Below are 23913 nucleotides of genomic sequence, written 5' to 3'. Positions count from 1 at the left end.
CTGGACACTATTGGGAATTCTAGTAGCACATAGGACAGTGACGCTCAGATTTTTCAAACTGGAAGCATTGTTCGACAACATCTTCAAGGTCCAGAGTATTAAAGTCACTTCATGTGAGTCGCTCAGTCCTGAACTGTCGTCAACTTTCCCAAATGTAGCCAAACACACTGTACACCCAGGATCAGACAACAGACACACATACAGGGGATTACCTCCTTTGTCTGACCTAGGAGGATGAACTTGACATTAGTGAAATAGGGTGTGTTTACGCTCAATTTGCGAAGGCAGAATCAGCGTTTTGAAACGTTGATATAAAAAGCTGATTCAAAACGCCGTTCATGGGAGCACTGTTTATGCTCACTTTCTTCGAGCCTTGGAAAGAGCGTTTGCGATTGCTTCGCTGACCTCAGCAGAGGCAGGTCAAATTGGGGCGGGCGCTGCGATTAATGGCCCGGCCTGGGAGAGCAGCTGGGAAAGACATGCGTATACACAGTACATGGGAAAATTGCACAGGCCAGGGTAGCTGGCTGGCTGGGCGCGCGCTTTTTCACGTGAACCGGAAAGGCGTTTAGATGACGTCACTCTAAACGCTTTTAGAAATGCTGTTGCGTTTATGCTTCCCTGTCAAACGTGATTAGTCAGAAACGCTGATCGTAAACACACCTTTTTGTGCATTTTGGATCGGTGTTTTAAATCAGTGTTTCTATCGAAGTGAGCATGAACGCAACAGCGTTTTGCACTAATCACGTTTCAAAACGCTGATTCTGGCCCGAAAAGGGGAAGCATGAACACGGCCTAAGTCTAGAAGGAACTCACACACACACACACACACACACACACACACACACACACACACACACACACACACAATCATGCCAATTGCTCTCGAGATCATGCTTGCAATTAAAGGAGATGTCTAAACCTCCGATGAGAGAAGTCTGGTGTTGATTACTTGATGCAGCAGCAGCAGGACAACAAATTGATGGCAATGGAGAATTGCTGATCATTTGAATGTTAGTTATAAATGCAGCATACACAGTACTCACATCGTAGGTCTTGAGCACAGCCTTGAGAGGTATGATTTTTGTTTTTTTCTCGCCTACATAGTGGAAGTGAGACATAGCCATCACTTTTTCCGTCATTGGCGTCGGAGTTGTCAACGATTTGGTGTACTCTCTATAACTTTTCACAACTTTGAACTGTGACCACCAAACTCCCACCACAGGTAGATAACCTAAAAATGCCTGTCAAGTTCGAATGTGGGTGAAATCTGGCAAGGTGGAAGGTCAAAAGGTCAATGAACTCAATTAGCCTATAGTGGTGTACTCTCAATGACTTCCCACAGATTGCTACACTGTATGACCACCAAATTCACACCACCTGCTCAAAAACTATGTTTTTCTTGTTTTTTCACCTCATTTGAATTTACAGCTTGCCTTCTCTGTAATGCTGCATGTGGTATTGGTATGATTCACTGACATCAGTAGTGAAAACTTGCATTTAGTACACGATGTGAGAAGACATAACTTGTAGATTTTCTGTTCTGCAGTACTGAGTTACATGGAAGACCAACAACAGTTTGAGTCTGCCTTTATCATCTTTCCCCTTGTTTGAAACATGTTTCAGTACCCCCTATCAAAACATGTTTGCAAACGCCTTTGGGATCATGTTTCCTGAGTTGTTGCATTTATCATCTTTATAATCTCTGTCGTGCTTCTAAACAACTTTACGTTTGTCAGCTCCACAGAAAAGCATTTCTGGGTCAAACACATTTGCATTAGCAGTTTTTTGGTGTTTCTGAAATTATGCATTTCTATTCTAACCCCATAATCAAAACAGCTTTGCGTTAATCAACTGCCCTTCTCCATGAAAGTTGTATGGATGCTAATAATTCTGAACCAGAAGTGAGTTGATAAAGGCTTCCAGAAATAAACATTTCTGCATTCAAATCTGATACCTGACATTGCTTTCAGACAAACTTATGTAGAAAGTGAACATGGCTTGCAGAAGAGGACTTTCAACTATTTCAATAGAGATTCTCCATTTACCAAGGATAGGTAACATTGTCATAGATTTGACCAGTGTAGAGGCAGAAGGGCATTTTAATATCCGTATCACTGATGATTTTAGATGTGCATGCTGTATAGCAGATGACCATGAGTGCCTGCCTGCAGGGAAAGCAATGGAATCATATATTTCCTGTTTCAATTTTTGAACTTAATATGACCTGGAAGTAACCAGTTCCTATTTTGGTCTGTTTGCTTTGTCATTATTTATTCATATTTCTGAGTTCGTCTACATGTACCTCCCCTTTGGCAATCAATATTGGTGTTGTTGTTGGTTTGTTTGTTTTTTGTCTTGAGTGATCTTCTTGACCTTGTTCAAATAAAATCACCCAATTTGTCATGCAAAAATTACCAAGAAACCCTGAAACATTTAAACCAAGTATTCCAATTTATTGATAATCTTGATACTGAGGTAATGCAAATAATGAGATTTATCATGGACTTCTCTCAGTGATCATTATAACTGCATTTTATGAAAAATGAATTTGTGCAGCAAGTAATGTGTGAAATCTCACTTGAGAGACAGTATTGCACAAATCATATTTTGTTTTCAGCTGCAAACTCAAACCTCCAAGATTCAATGAATGTAACCAAGTGCAGAGGTTTTCATGCCAAAGTTTGTGACGACATGTTCTGCTCTGGCTTATCGTTTTATTATTATGGAACTCATGATATTTTGTTGTCATTGTCGTTGAAAATATGGTCACACGAATTGAAATTCGCATAAATGATTTATATTCATACAAAACAAATAATACTTCATGAAGTATTATTTGTTTTGTATTGCCATTAAGAAAACAACTTATAAATGCCTGTATAACAGTATGAAGAAACCACGGGACCAGCAGGGCTGCCTTTAATGAGCTGCATGTATTTTGATGTAATTTCTGAATGCTATCCTATTCTATGATCAGTTGATATCCAATCAATTTACTCTTCACCACAAGCAGAACTTTGGTTTGTACATGTAGAAATACAACTCTAGACTCAGACACTTTGTCGACATATTACAATTACATAATATGAGATAATTTTGTTAAATGTCTGTAAACCAAGGATGGCCAAGGAAACAAAGCAATTTAATGAGACCCCAAAAAGATTTGTTTTATCACAAGTACCAGTACATGTAGACGTACGTACAATCAGGGAGGTGAGACAAAAACCTCCCTGGTACAATGTATGTCATTACATCAAGCCTCTCCATACTCAAAGTTTTTACGGAACATTCATTTCGTACCCTGAGTTGGGAACTTGCTCTTAAGAAGGAGAGCGATCAGGGAAGTGAGAGGCAGTTCGCCTTGATGCCAGCATTCATTTCCTGATCGGGAAGATGTGTCCTCTCTTCCTACGCTTTCTTGTAGGTGTTGGCCGGCACGCCATCCATTTTGTTTTGTTTTGTTTTGTTTTGTTTTGTTTTGTTTTGTTTTTAATATGCCAAGACGCCTGGCAAGCAACTTTATTGGCAAATCTTGAAAAATTCCGACCAAGAGTGTGTCAGCTCTGTCCTTGTGCTAGGCTTTACATAGTTCTATGTAGTACATAGTTTATATACATGTAGAGAAAAACAGAATTAGAATTTTGAAGTAAGCGTTGAGATCTTTTCGTTTGTAAACTTTATCTGTTACTTTTAGCGAGTATTGCAGACTGAGGATATTTTACAAAGTACTTTAAATAACAGTTTGCTACTAAGTAAAGGGATATGACATGCAACAATGCTCTAAATAGTTCCCACAAAGGCATCCTTTCTTTGCTACAAAAATCAAGAATACTATGGAAAAGAGTTTAATTGTCATGCCCACATGTTGCGCTGCTAATGTGGTCATAATCTGTATGACATAAATGAATCCATCCCCCCCCCCAAAAAAAAAAAAAGGAGGGGATAGAACATGGGTCAGAGATTCAATGAACAGACAAATCAAAACATGTTTTAGAATTTAAAAAAAAAAGGAACCTTAACAAATGGAAGAAACTGTGCATTTGCCAGTATTTTTTTATCTGAAAATGCATGAATTTGGTATCATAGACTATAAATCTGTACATATCTTAGGATCTATATGAGGACAAGAGGTTACAGTAATGCAATAACTGTCATTGAGTTACATACATGTGGAGGTGCAATAGGGGTCATGGTAGCAGCTGTTGGAAAGCACCTCAACATTAATGCACCGTGACACGAGATGCTAAAAAAGTAATTTTACCTGATTCCTTCTCCTCCAATGGGGGGGGGGGGGGGGGGGGGGGGAATCACAACAGTGTGCTTGCTGTGCGTAAATGTTCCGAAGAATCTGTTCACACAGATTAGCCGGTAAATGATTATTCAACAGTTCTGTGAGTGAGTTTTCTGTGGGTAATCACTTTGCTTTGATTCTCAAGCAATCTTGCCATTTTTCACCATATAAATCAATCAGTGATCTTTTTTTTGTGTTATGGAGATTAAAATAATTTTATACCCTGTTGCAGTTGTACACCATATCATTTGAGTGACTCCGTGGGCAGGTTTATGTTTGCTGGTGGGCCATACGGCAATGCTGCACATTCGTCACTGGCACTGGTCCAACCATGGAGCTACTGTAGCTCCATGGTCCAACGGTCCAGGACCAGTAAAAATCACTGTCAGACCAGTGACTTTTTCAGGAATGGACCAGTAAAAAATTGAAAAACTGAGTACCTACTGGTCCGACAGAAAGGTCAGACCAGTAGAAAAAATGGGTTATTGTGCAGCCCTGCATACGGGCATGTGGGCTCATCGTGTCCTTTGTTGACATGTTGGGGAAATCAGGTAGTTGGTCGTACTCTATACATAAACTTCCCGATTCATGAGATTACTAAGGTAGACTCCCGTCTGGACAGGATGCAGGAGATTTTGCACTCACAGGTTTCCCAATGCGTACAGGAATGGCAGCACAGATTATGCAATGCTAGCACAAATGTGATTCACTCGAGGCTTTATGTGTGCATGCAGCCCGTCACACGCTGTATTACATTAAGGCTACACCAGGACAAGATTGACAACATAGCACTCATACTCTCTGATGTACACTGTAGACTGGTAGATTAACCTTGCAGATTGCTACTACCAAGTATCTACCAAGTATCTCTTCACTCATTAAGCCACTCTATGTGTGAGGACTACCACTAGTACCAGTGATTGACTGTGAAGGAAGAGAAAGATGAAGACGAGGGACAAAAGAGGGAAGGAACAAAGTGATACATGTAGATGGAGGAGGAAAAGAAGTGAATGAAGGTGGAGATGCAGAATTATATTGCCCCCCTCCACAATGAATGTGATTACATTATGATGTGAAACTGTAATTATTGTTGTTTTTAATGTGGAAATAAATAATACTATTACTGTATATGCTATTATTTTCACGTACAGATATTTTCGCGAATGAGGAGGTCATGGAAATTTTTGTGAGAGGTTTTCGCTTTGACACAGACGCCTTCATATTAAGTGCACTATCACTCTAGCGCGTGGTGACATTTTTGTGTGTTGTGAAATTTGCGGGGCAACTGTGATTCGCGAAATTCACGAAAATTAAACCCTCGCGAAAATAACAGCTCATACAATAACCTGTTGAAGACAGACTGATTTTGCTACAACATGCATTTCCCATAGACACCTGCCCGAATATGCTCGGGACTCGTCCTCAACGGGTTAAATTAATAAAAGGAGATGAAAAAGAGGAGGAAAAGAGAATAGCAAAAACATTTATAGGCCTAGAGTTTAAAGAGGGAGAAAAATTGAATGAATTAAGAAGAATAAATTGAAGAAGATGAATAGAAGGTGAAAGTGGGATAAGAGGGATGAGAAGAGTGAGAGAAAATACCAGGCACTGTTTTTTTTTTTTTAAAGCAATGACAAAACTGCCAAGTACCCCCACCCCCCACCCCCCTCTCCCATTCTACTGATGGAAGCTCCTTGAAAACTTGATCGTGATATGTCTGACATGAAAATGTCACAGCCTCTCAGATTTGGGATTTTTTTTTTTTTTTGCCACTGGTGGAGACCCATGTTCAACACATGTTTCTTCCAGATGGCTCTTTGGATTTCCCTGAATTTGGTGTTTTCTAGAGTGTTGGCAGCCCCATAATGATTAATTGTCATTATCAAGCGTTGTGATGCTTTTGTTTAAAATACATTTTTTAGTACCTTTTGAGTGATTGCCCTTTGAAAACAAAATTGACAGATGAGTTTATCGTACACTTATTTGTTCAGGAAATTATGCACTCTAGTGTCATGTCCTTAAGCCACGATAGGCGTGCACAGGAATATTTGCCTTCCGATAATTCGTGTTCGGGTCCCTGTGCATCGAGGGAAGAAGAGAGGATTTTATTTGGTAGGATGTTACACAAACATAAGGCAGCTGAGTGCTATTTGGCGTAATCAAAAACTTGATGGAATCTGAAAAATAATTATGAAGTTATTGTAGGCCACTGAAATAGGTACATTTTCCACTTGCCCAAATTGTCCTCAGGTTGAAGGTCCCATATTTTTGGCAGGCAGGTACCCATTCATTTTATTTGCCTCACAGCAAAGTGTTAGTTGCCCCTGGGCAAGCGGGCAAGTGAGTTTGTCGTGCCCTGTAGTTTGTGTGTGTGTGCTCTTCCACTTTTCTGTGGCTGGATCCTGATCTATGGATCAAGTCCTGTGCCAAGACACTCACACATTTTGCCAAATCATGTATTCAAGGCTACTATCCATCACAGTTATGTAGACCTGTGTTGGTATGTCATTTACAACAGTGAAATATTGCAACATTGGAAAAATCGTGGCATTTGAGCGAACCCTGCCAGGCGAGTGTGCCAAAAGCCAGTGGGAACATCGCCAGAAAAATTGCACAGCAGAGTATGATTGTCCCCAAACTTAATGCAAAGTTTTCCATCACGATTTCAAGCTCAACCCAGAAAACTTGCAGATTTTGTCCAGTGGTTTCTTCATGCACTCTGCATGACCACACACAAAATGCATAGAGCTCTTCAACCTGACCAGGCTCTTGTTATGAATACCATATGTACGACAGACTGCTGAGACAACTGCATATGGGCGTTAAGGTTGCAAAAAATAACAATTTTTCTCAAATTCCATTTCAACATCACAATACTTCGTTACACTGCAGCATGGAAGCGAATGTTAAAATGGTTCCATGACATTTGCTCAGGACTGCGACAATAGCTCCCATGAAATTTCTGCACGCGAGGCCAATCATAAATTCTACCCACAATCCGTGAATGTCGAACTAAACCTAAGATCCTGTCACAATCCTAACCCAAACCCTGAGTCCTTGGAGAAAATAAGACCGAAGCAATCGTCGCAGGAGCAAATGTCATGTTAAAACATCACAATTTTTTTGATATCACAGTATTCTCCAATGAGAATGGGCCTAGTTCTGTGAGTTACTTGTTGCATCTGTTTCTTGCTATTGCCAAGCTCTCTTCACCTGAGTGAAATAAAACTAGAGCCACATGTTTCTGCTAGGAATCATGCTGAGCCTCTATAAATAGGTTGACATCTTTCACACAGACACTACTGTGGTCGACCCTGTCTAACCTGCAATAGTTCGGTGTCATGGATCCCCTGTGCTCACCAGTTTGTGTGTGAAGCGTGTGTTAAACATAAAGTTTATGTTGTGTATTAAAGCAGGTATGTAGAAATGTAAACCAAAGGATATTGACTCTGTACTCCATTTATACATGTACATGTCAACCACAATCTTATTTCCATGAAACATATCACAATAGAGCACAGACAGATATATTGACAATGAGAAGGCTGGAAGAATAAATATTTGTGAAAAGGAGGATGTCTTTGTTGGTTCATGATACCTGTAACTCTACCTGTTTAACCCTCCTGGAGCCAGCACTACTATGATAATTTCTACATTCTACTAGATTCCTTGTGGTGCTTAGAATTTTAAAGCTAAAACACCAATTCGAATTTGCTTGCAATATACAGTATCGGATCAAAGATCTACCAAGAAACTTGTCTTGCTGATGCGACTTACCAGAATAATGAGTCATTTTTGTGACATTGTGATGTTAAAAGTGTGAAATAAGGAAAGTCAGTATACAGACTTTTATTCCAGAAGAATGATATTTCTGAGCCATTTTTTTTTTCATCATGTAAAGAAGACGCAAGCACTGTATAATCACGAAATATTTCCTGATGAGAAAGGGCCGATGATATTTTTTCTAGGCGGAAGAATGCTCACTTAGAGGTGGAAGCACTTTACTTTTTGCAGGGCATGAGGAGGGGATTTAATTTCATATTATGTTAATTTCAGCTGTAAAGAATGGTTTCTCCAATAGAACATCACTCCGTTTTATTCATATTAATGCGTTGAATGTTTACATGAAGTGCAACAGTGTCTGCAGAGTATGATAAATTGACATTGCAGGTGGTACAAGCTTTCAAAGAAAATGACTGTAAATACAGCAATATTTTGGTGATGCTCTGGTCATTTTTATGCCTCTGCCAGGAAGTGGTGCCAGGAGGCTTTATTTTTCTCATGTTTAATTCCCATTCTGAAATGTGTAAGAATATCGAGTGTTGATAGAAAGAAAAAGAAATTATTAGGGAGGGAGATCTCCAGTCAGATAAAGGAAAGATCATTAATTGATTGATTAATGATCAAACTGAACTTCCTCTGATATTGAGGGGAAATTAATGCAATTTTTATCTTCCTCATGAAGACTTAAATGTTGAAAGGGAAGGTGCTTCCTGATGTCAGAAAGCGACTCGAGATACAGATTCGGAAATATGAGAGAAATAAGAGCATGAAAATCAGACATTATTTGAAGTTGATTGTGTTCTGTTTGATGGCATCCTATGGAACCACCAACTGAGGATAAGTTACTGTCTTTGAGGGGAAACTGTCCATTAACCTTGGGTACTTCCCTTTCACTATCGAGAAAATCCTGTGGAACATTTTGCTGAACTGAGCGAGTCTTCCCTTCTTTCAGGCACAGAAAAGGTCAGAACTACACAGGTAAAACAGATGTCTTCATCTGTGAAAGGGGTGGGGCAGCTTCAGGGTTTGATACCCAACATTCAACAGGTTTCTAGTGTCGAAGTGAAGAAGGTGGAAGGGACAGTGGACCCTTGTAGCATCTTGTTTTCATCCACAGCTAGTCTGCGTAAACAAACCCTTGAATCTGTCGTACTCAACAGTACCAATCGCTCGCCATTCTAGTCACTGATAATCAGAGCATGTAGTCCCATCATGGCGGCAAAAGAGCTGTGAATTGTGTTCCTTGTGGCAGAAACTCATCACAAGAACCAAAGTCCCTCAAGAAAATGGGAACGTCATACTTGGAGGAGGTCTGTAGAAATGCTTGATCACAACTATCCCTTCTACTTAGGGGAGTTATCAACACTATTGACTTGTGAGGCATCCTCATAGAAATCGCTAGCTGTGTGTGTACTCGCTTGAATTACAAAAGGATTGTAAAGAAGACACGTACATGTACATACACGTGCTGTGCTGTACAAGCCACAAGCCAGACTGATGATGCAGGAAAGCAGAGATTACATTGTGTAGCTTTGTACAGTGTTGATAAGGAAGAAAATACACAACTTGAATAATCTGACTGGACATGAACCAGTTGTATTGGTCATTTCTGCTGACCTCTTCACATGCTGATGACTGCATTCAATAACCCTCCTGTACATATATGATATTAGTTTCTGGCACCCCCTTATAATCTCCTTCTAGTTTATTGTAATGCCAGAGGTGTTCTTTTTAGGGAACCACCATCATCAGCTGAAAATTGAGATCATGGCTTGAATAAAGCTATATTTTTCAACCATTTATTTTTTAAGGGGGTGTCAAGTTTCAATCAAAAATCATTGTAAGACCACTGTTCAATCATATCAAATGGGTTTATTTTCGTTTTCTGTGCGAAAAGAACTATCTCGCTCATAAAATGTTATTCCACCTACAAAACTCTGTGCGTTTTTTATTACATGGCCTTTTGTCGAGAAGGCATGTATTGTCAAAGTCTCATGGCTTACCCATACCACTCATGTTCTCTAGCAGATTCATGGATCTGGTACAAAACCCTTTGTTCATGGCAAAGCTCATGTAATTTCCTATCAAGTTCACACTCAGCTGGATATGAAAGGAAATGCCAGAAACTGAACAAAACCATTTATTCTCCTGTGTACTTGGTTCATACATGTGTGCGTTTTGTTACTTATATATAACAGGAAGCAAGCGCACATGCATACATCAGTGGAAACTTTGGAGAAAATCCGAATGAGGCCTAGCTAAGATATTACCTATTAAGATGTCGTGTCTTTATGTTGGTGTCATACTGTATCTAGCCTCGGTACAAACTTAAATTAATTAGCCTCTCCCCCACCCCCTCACCCCCCCCCCCCCCCCCCCACCTCCATCAGTTGCATGATAGAAATGACGCAGTGCATCATAACCGATGTTTTGGGAGAAGATATTACACGCTCAGAGAGCCAGGGTAAACATCATTGACAGAAATCTGTGGGCAATGAACAAACATTAGATGGAGTAAATGAGTCAGGCAGTAGAAGCTCCACCACGTACAGTATACAATAAGCAGTGATGGAGATCTACACTCTGTGCATCCAGGGTTGTGAGATCGACTCGTGATTGGGGGTGGGAGGACTCTCCCAGGCAGGAGTCTGTGGGTCGTGGCATTTATTCATCAGATCAGCGTTATTGCATCATCCCCTCCTCCCCTTGTCTGTTTGTGTGTGTGTGTGTGTGTGTGTGTGCGCTATTTAGTGTTCTTTTTGGAGCTATTTCAGAGGCACAGTAGATTTAGTGGGTCTAGGGTATATAGCAGAAGATGGAGAAAGCATCACATAGCTGTTGCATCTACCTGATTCTGCAGTCCGAGACTCCCAACATGTCCCATGCAAAATCAGAGAACAGAAATAGGAAGGGAATGGAGTGTCAAAGTTCGCTTTAAAATAGTCATCCCACAAACTAAGTTTTGTACACAGTCATGTATTATTGTATGCAGTTTCATTTTCCTATGGAGGACTCATAACTACATTTCCATATGAAATAAATTCATGCAGCAAGTACATCCATTTATTATGCACACCATGTTCTCTTGCCTTCCATATGCCATGTTGGTTGAGTATCAATGTCAATGAAAGTCTATCCCAAGAACCACATGGTCTTGTCATACCATTTTTGATCACATGATTTATAACCAGAGAGTAGGGCTTGGTGAAATGGAGTGGAGATGGATACCCAGTCCACAGTGTTGGAGATAGTTCTAAGTCATTACATTTTTTTTTTAATTTGCTTGCATGAAAAATATCTTATTTTGCAGAGTTTTGACTCCATTCTTGCTGATGTCTTGAAGGGAAGCCCTCTGTAGAGATGTTTTATAAATATCTCTCTGATGACTGGTATCAAAATATCAGGCTATATGTGTTTCATTCATTGATAGAATAGTAAAGTTAATATCTATAATGAATTTTCTAGGAAATTGAGACATGTTGTTTCACCTTGTACTTTAAAACAACAACAACAAAGATTATTTAATATATGCCATGCTATGAACGTATATCTATTTAGTACCATTATTGCCTTGCCGAATATTAAATCAACATCTCGAGTTGAAGGATGTGGTTCGTACCCATTAGAAACCAAGGTACTGCCACGTACTGGTAAGTGAAACAAATTTTCTATAACAGTTCCAATGTGTGTCAAGAACGAGGAAAAGTCACGTTAGTCCTCAATTGTTGTTTTTTTTCCTCTTGTTTTCATTCATTCATCCCAATGCAGAGTGAAGAAGGCACAGATGTGGAAAAGAGGACAGCTTCAGTTTCTGAACTCATGGGAGATGGAGAACAGATGACCTCAAGTGACCCTTCACCTTCCTCTAACAAGAATGAGGCTCAGACAGATAAAAAGAGGTGGGAAAAAAAGAGAGATTTTGGACCATTTCCCTCTCACTCTTGCTACTCTTTTGTTTTTATAGTCAGTGCTGTCAAATCATCGAGACTTTTTCTTTTCAGTCTAAATCCAAACAGAATACCAGCAGATTTCACGCAGAGTATGTCATAATTCATCATAAAACATAAATATTAACTTATCATTATATCATGCTTATTCTCATATTTATGTTTGTACATGTATGTTTGTATGTACACTCAACTCCAAGAAAAGTCAATCTTGATGGGACTTGGGAAAATGCATTACACTTGGCTAATTATTTGGCATATGCACCATCGACTTTAATACACAGAGTTGACTGAATGTGAAATAGGCATCATACATGCACGTGGAAGTTTTGACATGCATTACCTATGACATAGATTCCTCACTAAATATTGTGTAATACTTTGTGACCATATTATCAGTAAATGCTACTCTGAATTTACAATACCATAATTTTTAGTCTCATCAAGATGTTGCCGTTTAACAAAAGAATTGGTTGTTTGTCCATCATACAAGGTCAAAGGTTGGAAGCCAGAATGCAGCTGGGAAGAAGGAAGAAGGCGTAGATGCTGAGAAGGATTCCATGCCCCAGTCAGCATCCAAGACCAGGCAAGTGTTCTGTGTAATTCAGTAACTCATCAAGTTTTGGGAAATTTTGCTGTAGAAATTAAGCATCTTGCCATCATTAAATTGGCAACACTGAATTTCTCTGCACATCTTTCTTTGGAGAAAGGCTAGATGGAACTGGTTAAAATCATTCAATCTGCACACAATCAGAAAAAAAGAGTTCACTAAGATTTACTTATCTGGGAAAGGAATGGGAATTGTAATCTTTTTTTACAAGCATTGCCAATTTTAAGGATCAGTTATCAATTTTAGCGATTTTGAGGCTTTCAACAATTCTTCAATGGACAGTAAAAACAAAAAAGAAAAAACAAACAATGCAATGTTATATGACCAAAAATCATGCTACAATGAAAGAGAAACATCAATTCAGCTATTTAGGAAGTACTTATAGGGTCAATCCACGTCAAATCATCCAATTTTCAGAAAAGTTGTCACCCGACCCCTCCGATTTTCTTTAAAATCGCACCAAATGTTCCCCAAAGTGTCTGACGGAAAATCCAAAAATATTTTGCCCCAAGGTCAATTGGTTGCTAAGATACAGCCTCACATAGCAACCAGTGCACATTCCAAAATATTAGTTAAAAGAAAATTATGCATTTTTGATCGATTGTGGTAGCATGGATATTTATGCAAAAGTGTTCATTATCTGGAAATTGAGAGAACTTTATAGTCTTTGCAAGAAAAAGTGACTGTGACACGAAATTGACTTTTCGTTAACGTGCACGAGGTCACCGAAAATGGTGTTAAATGTTAATTTTGAAAATTTCAAAGCATATTAAGAGGCTAATATCTTCCACATTTCATCACCTCAGGTTCTAAGATATTATGCTGTTGAAGGCTTTGACTTGCTCAGTAATTTTGAAAAAAATCAGCGGATTCGTGCTCATCGTTTTTACGGAGAGCGCCCTCAAAGTTGACAAAAATGAAAAATGTGTCAAATTCAAGGTCACGGATCACCCTTCGTCCCACCTAGGAATGGCATCAATTTTTGTGTATTGATAGACATTTACCTATATTATCGTGGGTTACGAAAGAAATTTTGCTACCGAAATGTTAAATGGTAAATTTACCCCACTGAAAATGGTCGTAAACGGCCAAATTTCCATGTAATATCACATATTGGGTTTAGAGGACATTTCAAATGTCCATGCTTTCAAGATGAAAAGCCGTAGCCCTGTGATATTTGCTGTAGGGGTAGTCTGTAATACATATTTTAGTAATATATACCACAAAACACTTTCATTACATAATCATGACCTTGAAATTTAATCCAAAATTTGATAAAAACAATAAGTCGCTCTATTTTCCTCATTGCACTGCATGTAATATGTGTTTTGAATGACTTTTCACAGAGCAATATTTCAAGAATTATGAAAGCTGACAGCCTGCCATAATATGGTTCTAAACTATTTGTGCTCTTCTTTCTGATTTGGTGTCAATTTGATTATGAATGTTATACCCTTGACCTTGAAGTGCTTCTAAAAATAGCTGTAAATTTGTTAACTACAAATTACACACAAAACAGGTGTTTTATGGCATAACATACTAGTGATTCTTTCACAAACACAAAAGTTTTTATGGTGTAATTAATGTTATATACTGGAATAACTATAGGTTCTTGCAAGATATATCCGATTAATTACTTTGTTCTGACAATGACCCTGAATTTATGACCTTCAAAATCAGGAGAAATGTCTATTCCTGCCCATAAAGACCTGTATTTACACTGTAAGTACATGATATATATGGACATTGTACCCTACACAAGATTCTTATTCTAGCCTGTGAAAAGCAAATTTAAAGCACTGAGAGTCTTCTTTTTTTGGGGGGGGGGGGGGATTTGTTCTGTAACTTATGACAATTCAAAAATCATTTCCATTCCTATATATTTTCTTGTTTTTGGTAAATTTGTTATGTATTTCTTTGTTTTTTATTTTCTACAGCATTTTTTTTTATTGGAAATTGTCACAGTCCACTTTTTCTACCATAATTTAAATAGAATTAATCAATCAAAGTGATAGATAGTGAAAATGGTCAAGTTTTTATGACTGTTACCAAAAAGCACTGTTTTCCATAGGAAATGCACACGAAATCACAAAATATTACTGTACCCTTTTGTGACTGAAATTGAGGGTCATTGTCAGAACAAAGTAATTAATTGTAACATATCTTGCAAGCACATACAGTGTATAGATTAATTCCAGTATATAACATTTACACCATAAAAACTTTTGTGTTTGTGAAAGAATCACTAGTATGTTATGCCATAAAACACCTGTTGTGTGTGTAATTTGTAGTTAACAAATTTACAGCTATTTTTAGAAGCACTTCAAGGTCAAGGGTATAATATTCATGATCAAATTGATACTAAATCTGAAAGAAGAGCACAAATAGTTTAGAACCTTAATATGGTAGGCTGTCAGCTTTCATAGTTCTTGAAATATTGCTCTGTGAAAAGTCATTCAAAACACATATTACATGCAGTGAAACGAGGAAAATAGAGCGACATATTGTTTTTATCAAATTTTGGATTAAATTTCAAGGTCATGATTATGTAATGAAAGTGTTTTGTGGTATATATTACTAAAATATGTATTACAGACTACCCCTACAGCAAATATCACAGGGCTACGGCTTTTCATCTTGAAAGCATGGACATTTGAAATGTCCTCTAAACCCAATATGTGATATTACATGGAAATTTGGTCGTTTACGACCATTTTCAGTGGGGTAAATTTACCATTTAACATTTCGGTAGCAAAATTACTTTGGTAACCCAAGATAATATAGGTAAATGTCTATCAATACACAAAAATTGATGCCATTCCTAGGTGGGACGAAGGGTGATCCGTGACCTTGAATTTGACACATTTTTCATTTTTGTCAACTTTGAGGGCGCTCTCCGTAAAAACGGTGAGCACTAATCCGCTGATTTTTTTCAAAATTACTGAGCAAGTCAAAGCCTTCAACAGCATAATATCTTAGAACTTGAGGTGATGAAATGTGGAAGATATTAGCCTCTAAATATGCTTTAAAATTTTCAAAATTAACATTTAACACCATTTTCGGTGACCTCGTGCACGTTAACGAAAAGTCAATTTCGCGTCACAGTCACTTTTTCTTGCAAAGACTATAAAGTTCTCTCAATTTCTAGATAATGAACACTTTTGCATAAATATCCATGCTACCACAATCGATCAAAAATGCATAATTTTCTTTTAACTAATATTTTGGAATGCGCATTGGTTGCTATGTGAGGCTGTATCTTAGCAACCAATTGACCTTGGGGCAAAATATTTTTGGATTTTCCGTCAGACACTTTGGGGAACATTTGGTGCGATTTTAAAGAAAATCGGAGGGGGTCGGGTGACAAGCACTGGATGATTTGACGTGGATTGACCCTATAGTGAATTGTCCAAATTATGATACCTATACAAAGATTCAGCCATAAACTAGTAAATGGTTTCAGGGACTTGATAGGGTTTAAATCCCCTCTGCCATTGGCTTTGTACACAGGTGTGGTCAGTGTGGGATGGGAGTGAAGGGGTTTCAACAGGATACTTCATGTTCTGGTGACAATGCAGTACGGGTTGCTATGTGGTTGTGTGTATGGTATGTATTTGCATGAGTTTGAATGGAGGAGGGACGGTTGCTGCTCGCGGACTATTTTGTTGTATATCTGAGGAACCTCGGGACAGTGCAGTAGAGGTTTGCTTTTTCTTGTTTCTCGCTCTATACACCATCTTGATTCATTGGATTACTGTAGTGTGACTTCCAACAGAGTCGCTCTCAGAAAGGCAAGCAGTTGTTTAGTGGTGGGATACAGTATGCGTCATATATCATTCTGTGGTTTTCTGTTTTGTGCACTTTACAAGACAGCTGATATTTGCCAAAGGAACAATGCACCAAAATGTTGCCTCATGTTACACAAATGCAAACTTTATTGTCTCCAAGGAGGGAAATCGCAGAACTTTACATCTCAGATGGGGATGGTACAATTCATTATCAATCATTCCATCAATGTGGTTCTTGATTGCAAACTTATATATTCAGAAAATTGTCTAAGCAAGTCGTAAATCACTAGATTTTTCTGCATTGCAGAATGGATGGGATGATTTTATACAGTAATTCCTCTTGTATCCAAGGACATGTAATTATGTAGGCTTTTAACGGTTGTCCTCCTGGGTGTGATTTTGTTAGTGTAAATGAGCATGTGCCTGTATGTGTGCATAATATTGCTTTTTTTGTGTGTAGGTGTGTATTAGTATGTATGTTGTACAGTCATATTAAAGTGTATTTTGAAATGTATGTGAAAATGTGTGTCATTGTTCATGTGTGAGTGTATATACTTGTATCCTTGAGAAGTGTCGCATCTTGGTTTATCTTTTCTTTCTTTCTTTTCTTTTTTTTTTGCTTCTTTTTTTTTCCTTGTTTTCTTTGTTTTGTTTTATTGTCTACACCAGGCAATGTGGGCTGCAAGAAAAGTGTAACTTCAAATTTCGATAATGACCCAACATGATGCTGGTTGAAAATCAAAACTCAAACTGTTCCCACAGTCTAATTTACTACTGAATCAATCTACTACTGAATCAATTTATCAAGGCCATATGCTCAGACCAATGTGCATGCATAACAGGTTCTTTTCATACCCTTGTACAACTGGGTGCTTTTCACAATTTCTTTCAGTATGCATCTTAGGTCCAAGTGAACTTGTATTGAGGTGTTGAGGGAAAAAAAAGAAGTGGGAGTTACAGTGAAGTCTTTCCATTTAGTCATGCTACTTTTAAAGTGGCCATTTTTCTGTGCTCAGATAAAGACTTCCATGCTGAAGCTGTGACTTGGAAAGGTCATTTGTAGAACTTGCTGATTTGTGATGCAATAGCATGAAGGATGTGGTCAGTGGTCACTCTGGTCAGTGGCTGTACAGCATTAGATGGCAGGTCAGGTATTTATTGTGGTGTGTCATTCATATTTATTGTTCAATATTCTTTTCTTTTTTTTTATAGCTGTACTTGCCCGTGATACTGAGCAAAAGTTACAGAGCCCTAAAGCTATTTTTTTTTTTCCGAAGGGGGGGGGGGGGGGCATAGTTATTTTTTCCGGTCCAGGAACTTCTTCACTCTCTTGGGGTGTGTTTATGCTCAATTTGCGAAGGCAGAATCAGCGTTTTGAAATGCTGATTTAAAACGCTGATTCAAAACACCATTCACGGGAGCACTGTTTATGCTCACTTCCTTCGAGCCTTGGAAAGAGCGTTTGCGATTGCTTCGCTGACCTCAGCAGAGGCAGGTCAAATTGGGGCGCGCACTGCGATTAATGGCCTGGCCTGGGAGAGCAGCTGGGAAAGACATGCGTATGCACAGTACATGGGAAAATTGCACAGGCCAGGGTAGCTGGCTGGCCGGGCGCGCGCTTTTTCACGTGAACCAGAAAGGCATTTAGATGACGTCACTCTAAACGCGTATAGAAACGCTGTTGCGTTTATGCTTCCCCGTCAAACGTGATTAGTCAGAAACGCTGATCGTAAACGCACCTTTTTGTGTGTTTTGGATCGGCGTTTTGAATCAGCGTTTCTATGGAAATGGGCATGAACGCAACGGCGTTTTGCACTAATCACGTTTCAAAAGCCTGATTTTGGCCCCCAAAATGGAAGCATAAACGCACCCTTGGTTGGCTGCTCTGTGTATCTTATCTCACTGCATGTATGTAGACGACGGTATTTGCCAGGGGATAAAGCTTTGCCTGATAAGGGGTTTATCGTCATTCATAGATTCCCCCTTTAAAGTTTAAAGTTGCACTCCTTTTTTTATCTCCCCTTAGATGTATTTCAGTCAGTCCGCAGCGTGTGCGATAATGAGGCACGAACGACAATTTTATTCAGAATCACGTTTACGCAGTTTGTGCCCTTGAGACTGACGAGATTTCGCGATACTTTGCGAGAGTTTTTGCAGAGGTCGCAACAACAGCTTTCATAGCTTTCGCAGTGCATTGTTTGACCCAGGATGGTTAGTTAAGTTATAGAGCTGATTATGCTCATTAATTTGATACCTAATTTCCCTATTTTTGATGTCAATATAGTAGTCCATTTTAGCATCAAAGTAAACGATTATTTTGCCAATGTTCAAGAAGCTTTTAGATCATAGTTTGATGTTTTGCTAGTTCCTGACTGGTATTGAAAATAGATCTCCGTAATTTCTTCGATTTCACAATCGTGAAACTTGAGCGAGTATGATCAATTAAAAAACGAAGAGGGGCACCATTTTTAAGGTTGTGAATTTTCCTGTTGAAAACAAGGCAAATTATGTTTTCTTAGGGCGGACGTCCACTTGGGTGCGGACAAGCCCCGGAAGGGTTGCGGAAGCAAATTTTGTTATTTCGGCATCCTGTCCGCGACAGACGCGGAATAACTTTGTGAATCGGCTTGTCCTGGGACATTCCTAGGACTGTCCGCGGACTGTCCGCGGACTGTCCGCGGACTGACTGCGGACATTCCTAGGAATCTCTCCGGAAGAGCGCGAAATACCTCGGAATATGCTAATCGTAGCCGGGCAGCGCGGAAACATCTAGGATTACACCAGGAATGAACGCGGACAATCAGGATGCCTTCCGGACAACACAAGTTAGGCATGCGGACAAACTGCGGACAATACCAGGAAAATGGAAAGGTATAAATTTGGCGCTGACTTTGACTTTTCCTCATTTGACTGCTAGCCGTCGTTGATGCTCCTTGTTGTGCTTCCGCAGTAGCGGCTGATATTATATTAATATGATTGGTCAATATCATTTGATAAATGTGACCACCAAAAGTCGAAGAATAGGATTGTCTGCATGTCGGCTGACGACTCATTTTTTTCTTTTATTTGTCTCATCTGGGAGAACAATTTTTTCTCTGCCTATAGTCACCTGGATGATATTCGCAAACTTTTTGAACCATATATATATATATATATACATAAAGATGTAAATGTATATACATATATATATATATATATATATATATATATATGTATATATAATCATGCTGATAAGGTAGTCCACGTGTGGGCAAGATAAAAAGATAAGTAACAAAACTGCAACAAAGTCCATGCTGTATTCACCAACGATTTATTTCTTCACAAGAAATAAACCGTTGGTGAATACAGCATGAACTTTGTAAAGTTCATGCTGTATTCACCAACGGTTTATTTCTTCACAAGAAATAAACCGTTGGTGAATACAGCATGAACTTTGTTGCAGTTTTGTTACTTATTATATATATATATATATATATTCTTTATTCCCTTTTTTTAAGACATGTGCTTTATCCATCGTGAAGTATACACATGTTTTGTCTGATACTTCTGTAGAGCATGCCAAAATGATCCTAATAATTACATTTTTTTTTCTTTCTCTGATATTTACCCTTGTGCATCTCTAACCCTCTCTTATTTTGATCACTTTTGAACATTTTCAAGTCCGAGAATTTTTTTTTCATGCTTAGAGCTTACTTGCCTATTGTCAATGAAGTGTAAAAATAGGGAAATATTTTTAACCTACTTTAATTTACTTTTTTTTGTGGGGGGGGGGGGGTTCAGCTGGGCTGTCAAATTGGACAATCGAGTTTATTTGCAACTAAAACAAAAAGAGAAGAAAAAATATTAGATAATAACAACTACGAAAATCATTCAGGTAAAGAATATTTCTGAAATGATTTGTGATGCTTAATGTGTACTTAAATATATACACTCAGCAAAAAAAAATAAGACAGAAATTTAACACTTTTTCGAGTTCATGATTTATTGCTTTTTCTCTCATTTCACTTGAATTTTGAAGTGACAGAAAATTCTTCATTTTCCTCAATCATCTTTATCTTTCATTGTTATTTTGGGCTTCAAAGATATTACATTGTAATGAGACCACAGGTATATCTTTGCAACTGAATTCATGCTTTTCAGTGTGATGAATTTGTCTTTTGTTCTAATATGTTGTATCATTAGAAAGCATTTACGTATGAATAACAACTTGTTCATTCAAATTCATGATTTTCTTCCGTCGAGATGTTTTCATTGCAACTGATTGACAAATTGCCCTACATCGACGTATATAATACATTAACATTTGGCCAAAAATTCTATGCTTTTTTTCTGAGTGTACTTCCACCTACTTTTGTGATTTTTCAGCTGGGCTGTCACATGGGACAACCTAGTTTGTTTGCAAATAAGATACGAAAACAACATAAAGGAAAATGTACTATAGTAAGTAATAGGAACCAGGAAAGTCACCCAGATGAAAAATAATGTCTGAAAAGATCAAATCAAAACAAACTTACTAGGAAGTTAGGGGGCTGATTTCACTTCTTTCTGGTTGCTTTTGGCACAGTCTCTACTACCTTATTCTTTGCCTTCTGGGACCGGAAATTCCTTAGATTTAACTGTTCTTCATCACTAGACGAAAGGTGTGCCTGTGATGGGGATATTTGCATGGGGGCCTCGCCTCCCTTCTTACTCATTTTACGTTTCATTGGCATGACGCTCGCGGAAAGTGTCGACATTTTCGAGTCTGGATCACAAAATTTCCGCATCGGTTCCGGACACTTGCATATATAGATCCGCATCGGCTCCGCGCTGTCCTAAAACATTCCTGGTGTCTTCCGCTTTCATTCGGGAAGCTTCCCCACACCGCGGGATTCTTTCCGGAGCGTGTGCGGAAGGAGCGGAAGGGTTCCGGACAAGCGGGACATCCTCAGGACATCGTCAGGACAAGTCGCCGAAGGTGTCAGGAAGTTCATTTCCGCGTCCAAATTTTGGTCTCGATCAAAATTTGGACGCGGAAATTTTTCTCTCTCCCGAAGGTGCGGAAACGCCCGGACATGTTTAGGACAGTGAGCGGACACGTTCAGGAACGTGCGGACAGGTTCCCGAAGGAGTGCGGAATACCAAATTTGCATTCCGGAGCTTGTCCGCGTCTTGTCCGCGCCCTAGTGGACGCCTGGTCTTACTGGAAGTGGGGTAGTGAATGAACGCGCGTGGAGTGTGTTGTTGATACCCAGACAATGGTCGTGGACAATGGCCAGGATTAGAATGTTTCATGAGGAATTCCACTATCGCAGCTAGTCTTTGTTCATTCTGAAATGTGGTGTGTGCAAGCACATGGAAACATGTGCTTACTTCTTTCATGTGCATGCATTTCACCCTGTGTCAAGAATTCAGACTAGCAGTGCTCGGGGCAATCCACATGAATAATTGATTAAGCATTCATGTGCCTTGCAGCAGAGCTCAGGACAGGTGGCAGCCAGGTCCATTGTTCAGGGTCATTGTAAGTGCACACTCACATACACATCATTGGTTCCTGTGTAAAGTTCAAGTTTTGTATAGAGAGTGAAAATTCGATCACGATCTGGAACCTAACATTTAAAACTCACAGCATTGAGTCAGCAGCCAATGGATACTACGCAATGCGACACGCCGCGTCTTGCGACAGATTTCGACCAATCACAGACCCGGAATCCCGGTGCGAATGCGAGGATAATCTTTTTAAACTCGACGCTAGACATGTCTCCGAATTTTGCTAGTTCCTGACCCGTATTGAAATGAAGATGGGAAAACGTGCCCTTATTGTGATACTATATACTTTAGCGGACATAGTCTTCACCATATTTTAGAGGGGCATGAAAGATTTCAGGTTAGTTTTTTGGCGTCAAACGTGAAGGAATATTTTTGAATACAATACCGAACTTCGAGAGGGATTTTGATATTCTATATTCTTCTTTTCCGTTTATTTTGATCATGAGCATATTTGCTTATGTTTTCTCTTTCAGTCGATACTAAAAGTGTCGAAAATTGACGAGAAATACTCGTTCTACACGGATTTATTCATGACCATGTATCTGCTCATTACGTATGCAAGCACCGCTCAGCCGTGCATACGACTTGAATAAATACGTGCGTTTTCGCTCGCGCTGCGGACTGACTGATTTAGTAAACAGGATTTCTGTTGTCTTTTGTACATATGACATTTCCCTTTTACCTTCTCTCATTGCAGAGGTACTTGTATATAGAAGTAACAGTCTGCACGGAGAAAAGATATAAATCAAAATGCACAGTAAAAACAACATTTATCGGGGGGGGGGGGGAGGACGGGATGTAAAGGCACTTACGGAAGAGAAGCAGTGAAGCATTCCTAATGGTAAGCCTTCAGACCGATCACTATTTGATCTGTTTAGATTTCAACTCGTGACCTTTTACGGGCCCTTTTTTAAAAGTCAAGTGCTCAAACCTTTCAACACAGTGGTGCTAGTGGAAAGTCAAGGATGCTGCTATACACATAGATGACAAAGCCCCCTTTCACCCACACCCACCCATTGAACTCAGCCCCTTTGCAGTGGGAGAAACTTTGTCTTGTTCTCAAAAGAAGGAAAGAAAAAAAAACTTCAGTGTGCCCAGACAAACAAAGGTTCAGTTTACTTCAGTAAACTTTCTCATTCGTGGTATCGAGGTGATCTCCCGTACCATTTGAAGATGATGAATTCAAACCCAGGAGAAGTGAAGGTCCGGAGTAAGAATTCACTCTAATGAATCCAGTACACTCAAATAAACAGAAGAGTAGAGGTGTCACTGAAATAAGATATGAAAATAAGATATGCGTATAATAATTGATATCAAAGTTTCAAATATTCTCACAAAACAGTGATATTGTTGGCAGTCATATATGCAAACTAAACAATGTGATGTCATTGTATCACCAGTCTCACATTAACCTGCTCACAGATTTTTACTAGTGTATAATTTCCTTTTTTGAAATGGAATATAAAGATAAATCATTTCCATCCTGTCCAGAGATTTAGAGTTTTATTGACAGCTTTGATGATTCTTGCAGGGTGAGAAGTTTTACCGACAAAAAACCAAAAAATGGCAGTTTTGGTCATAGTGAAGTTCAGTTCAGATTATTCTATAAATCACCGAACATGATTTGAGGATAGACACCCAAGTTATCGTAATCTATTCATATCCTCCACCAGGGAGATTATGTTTTTGTGTTTGTTTGTTTGTTTGTTTCTCTGTCTGTCATATCTTGATAAGTTGTGAATGGATTTGGATGAAACTTACAAGAAAAGTTGATAATGACACAATGAATAGATAAATGGATAATCCTCTGGATCCCAGATACTTTAAAAAAAATATTTTTTGAGGGATTATCATTGACAAATAGGGCCTACAGACGAGGGAGTTCACGTTGCACGTATTTGAAGTGTGCATATGTGCACTGAGTGCGCGTTCGAGATGCAGCATTGTAGTAAGCTGCTAATG

At 38.9% G+C, this 23913-nt stretch overlaps 1 pseudogene; it reads left to right on the top strand.

Annotated features, from left to right (window-relative positions):
* LOC139722022 (uncharacterized) overlaps positions 1–23913 on the top strand; it is a 56508-nt pseudogene that overhangs the window by 6483 nt on the left and 26112 nt on the right.

The sequence above is a fragment of the Diadema antillarum genome, unplaced genomic scaffold, assembly GCF_040938485.1.
Source record: "Diadema antillarum isolate AM-2024a unplaced genomic scaffold, OU_Dant_1.0 scf00000155, whole genome shotgun sequence".
NCBI classification, from domain to species: Eukaryota; Metazoa; Echinodermata; class Echinoidea; order Diadematoida; family Diadematidae; genus Diadema; species Diadema antillarum.
This window is presented reverse-complemented; position numbering and strand designations above follow the sequence as displayed.